Raw genomic sequence first — 3,972 nt, 5'->3', positions numbered from 1 at the left:
TGAGTTTATTTTTGTGTATTTTGTGAGGGAGTATTCTAACTTCATTGATTTACATATAGCTATCCAGTTTTCCCAACACTATTTGCTGAAGAGACTCTCTTTACTCCGTTGTGTGTTCTTGCCTCCTTTGTCAAAGATTAATTGACCAAAATTTTGTGGGTTTATTTCAGGGCTCTCTATTCTATTCCACTGATTCATGTGTTTGTTTTTGTACCACTACTATGCTGTTTTGATTATTGTAGCTCTGTAATATTGTTTAAAGTCTGGGAGAGTTATTCCTTCACCTTCATTCATTTTCTTCAGTATCACTTTGGCAATTCTGGGTCTTTTGTGATTCCATTTAAATTTTAGGATTATTTGTTCTAGCTCTGTGAAAACTGTCCTGGGTAATTTGATAGGGATTGCATTAAATCTGTAGATAGCTTTGGGTACTATGGCCATTTTAATATTAATTCTTCCAATCTAAGAACATGTGATATCTTTCCATTTCTTTAAGTCATCTTTAATTTCCTTAGTCAATGTTTTGCAGGTCTCCACCTATAAGTCTTTCACTTCCTTGGTCAGATGTATTCCTAAGTAGTTTACTATTTTGGGTGAAAATTTAAAAGTGATTGTTTCATTCTTTTTCTGATATTTCATTGTCAGTGTAAAGAAATGCCTCTGGTTTCTTTATTTTAATTTTGTATCCTGCTACTTTGCCAAAGTCTTTTATCAGGTCTAGTAGATTTTGTGTGGCGTCATTAGGGTTTTCTATATGTAGTACCATGTCATCTGCATATAATGATAATTTTACCTCTTCTTTTCCAATTTGGATCCCTTTTATTTCTTTTTCTTGTCTGATTGCTATGGCTAGGACTACCAAGCCTATGTTGAATAGAAGTGGTAAAAGTGGGCATCCTTGTCTTTCTCCAGATTTTAGTGGGAAGGCTTTCAGCTTTTCATCTTTCAGTGTTATGCTGGCTGTAGGTTTGTCATAAATAGCTTTTATTATGTTGAGATATGTTCTTGCTACACCCATTTTGGTAAGAGTTTTTATTATAAATATGAGTTGAATTTTATCAAATGCTTTTTCTGCATCTATTGAGATGATCATGTGATTCTTGTCCTTTCTCTTGTTGATGTATCACGTTGATTGATTTGCATATGTTGAACCATCCTTGTGTCCATGGGATGAATCCAACTTGATCATGGTGTATGATCTTTTTTATGTGCTATTGGATTTTGTTTGCTAATATTTTGCTGAGGAGTTTTGCATTTATGTTCATCAATGATATTGGACTGTAAATTTTTTGGTAATGTTTTTGTCTGGCTTTGGTATCAGGGTGATGGTGGCATCATAAAAAGAGTTTGGGAGTATCCCCTCCTTTTCAATCTTTTGGAACAGTTTGAGATGACTGGTATGAACTTTTTTTGTGTGTGTTTGATAAGATTCCCCAGTGAGATCATCTGGTCCTGGACTTTTGTTTGCAGAGAATTTTTTTTTTTTAATTGCTGATTATATTTCACTTCTAATGATTGGTCTGTTCAAATGATCTATTTCTTCTTGATTCAGTTTTGGTGGACTGTATGTATGTTTCTAGAAACTTGACCATTTCTTCTCAATTGTCTAATTTGTTGCCATATAGTTATTCATAGTATTGTCTTATGATTTTTTTTGTATTTCTGTGATGTTGGTTGTAATCCCTCCATTTTTCCTTTCTTATTTTGTTCATTTGTGTCCTCTCTCTTTTATTCTTGGTGAGCCTAGCTGTAGGTTTGTCAATTTTGTTTACTCTTTCAAAAAAACAGCTCTTGGTTTGATTGATTTTTTCTATTGCTTTTTAAATCTCTATTTTATTTATTTCCTCCCTGTTCTTTATCATTTGTTGTCTTCTTGTGACTTTAGGTTTTGTTTGTTCTTCTTTTTTTAATTCTTTGAGGTTGTAAGTCTGATTGTTTATTTGAAATTTTTCTTCTATTTTGAGGAAGCCCTGTATTGCTGTGAACTTCCCCATTAGTACTGCTTTTGCTGCATCCCATAGATTTTGTGTGGTTGTTTTTTAAGTGTCATTTGTCTCAAGGTATTTTTAATTTCTTCTTTGATTTCATCCTTGACCCATTGGTTTTTTAGTAGCATGTTGTTTAGTCTCTATGCTGATGTTTTTTTCTACTTTGTTTTTCTGTGGTTGCTTTCTAGTTTCATGCTATTGTGGTCAGAGGAGATGCTTGAAACAATTTCTATCCTCTTAAATTTATTGAAACTTGTTCTGTGCCCAAGTATGTGGTCTAGCCTAGAGAATGTTCCATGAACACTTAAAAAGAATATATATTTTGTTTTTTGGGGATGTAATGTCCTAAAAACATCAACCAAGTCCAAATGTGCTATTGTGTCATTTGGTATCTCCATTGCCCTATTGATTTTCTGCCTGGAAAATCTGTCCAATGATGTTAGTGAGTTCTTAAAGTCTCATACTATTACTGTATTCCCATCAGTTTCTCCCTTTATGTCTGTTAGTGTTTGTTTTATATATTTAGGTGCTCCTATTTTGGGTGCATATATTTTAACTAGTGTAATATCCTCTTCTTGTATTGCTCCTTTGATCATTATATAGTGTCCTTCTTTATCTCTCTTTGTGGCCCTTTGTTCTGTTTTGTTTTGTTTTTTGAGTTTTAAGAGATTCAACTTTTATCTCCTTGTTTCACAAAGAAAGTTTGCTGTGTTGGTTGCTTTCGGTGATCATTCAGAGAGACCAAATCCCATAACCTCGTCTGACTCCTTCCTTTGCTTCAGCCTTGGTTGGGGCTGCAGCGGTGGCAGTAGGAGCAGCAGTGGTGGTGGCATCCACGGTGGCAGCAGCCACAAATGCAGATGGATCAGCCAAGAAGGCCTTGACCTTTTCAGTAAGTGGGAAGGTATAATCATTTTCCACAGAAAAAGCCAGGACCCGCTTGTACCCACTGATGATAAAATAGGGCATGGATGCCACGTTCTGGGTAACCAATCTGCAGACTTGCACTGGCAACATTGCGAACACCCTCCAGGAAGCGAGAATGCAGTTTCCTCTGTCATGTCACACACTTTAGGGTTTTAGATGCTTCCATTGTCAAACACTTGCTGGATGATCAACCCAAAGGAGAAGGGGGAGATGTTCAGCATGTTCAACTATGTGGCTTCACTGGCTCCCAGTTTGTCTCCAGTCTTAATCAGTTGCAAATCACTCAGGATCTCAATGGTGCCCCTGGAGATTTGGGTGGTGATGCTCAAAGCCTGGAAGAAGGAGGTCTTCTTGGGCCCCAGGCCAGTGTTCTGGGCAGGCATGGTGACCTCACACCAGCTTATGGCACCAGCATGGGAGGCAACTGTCACCTTATTGGCCAGCAGAATATCCCTGATCTCAGTGAGGTCCTCCTTGGTGAACATGAAGCCTACGTCAGCCCGGATGTGTGGAAACAGTTTCTCAGAGCTAGATTGTTTTCCATGTGCCCTCAGAGGGCTTTGTGCATCATTGTATTCTTGCCTATCAACACCACAGCCTTCCCGAGGAGGGACATGTGGATCTGTTGCATCTGCTTGGAGTCCACATTGTCTGCTCCCACAATGAAGCATTTTGGATAATCATCCAGTAGTTGAATGATCTTTAGGAAGTAGTTGGACTTCGGGTCACCCTGTCTTCCCTGGGCATCATGGGGGTTCATCAGGGATTGCCATGCAGGGTTTAAAGACTATGTCACTCACGTGAGGATGCCTGACAAGAGATTGTGACCTTTGTTTTAAAGTCTATTTTGTCTGATATGAGTATTTCTAGTCCTGCTTTCTTGTCATTTCCATTTTCATTAAATACTTTTTTCCATCCTCTCACTTTCAATCTGTGTGTCCTTCACTCTAAAGTGGGTCTACTGTAGGCAGCATATTGTAGGCTTTTGTTTTATTATCCAATCTGCCACTCTATGTCTTTTGATTGCAGATTTAGTCCAATCACATAGTAATTATTG

The 3,972-nt window shown here is 37.6% G+C and overlaps 1 pseudogene; it reads right to left on the bottom strand.

The window, feature by feature from the left end:
* Positions 1-2,716: 2,716 nt before the first annotated feature.
* Positions 2,717-3,662, bottom strand: LOC102504088 (annotated as a pseudogene).
* Positions 3,663-3,972: the final 310 nt, after the last annotated feature.

This window comes from Camelus ferus, chromosome 14 (assembly GCF_009834535.1).
Source record: "Camelus ferus isolate YT-003-E chromosome 14, BCGSAC_Cfer_1.0, whole genome shotgun sequence".
In the NCBI taxonomy this organism is placed as follows: domain Eukaryota; kingdom Metazoa; phylum Chordata; class Mammalia; order Artiodactyla; family Camelidae; genus Camelus; species Camelus ferus.
Note: the sequence above shows the minus strand (reverse complement) of the source record. Positions and strands in the feature narration are given on the sequence as shown.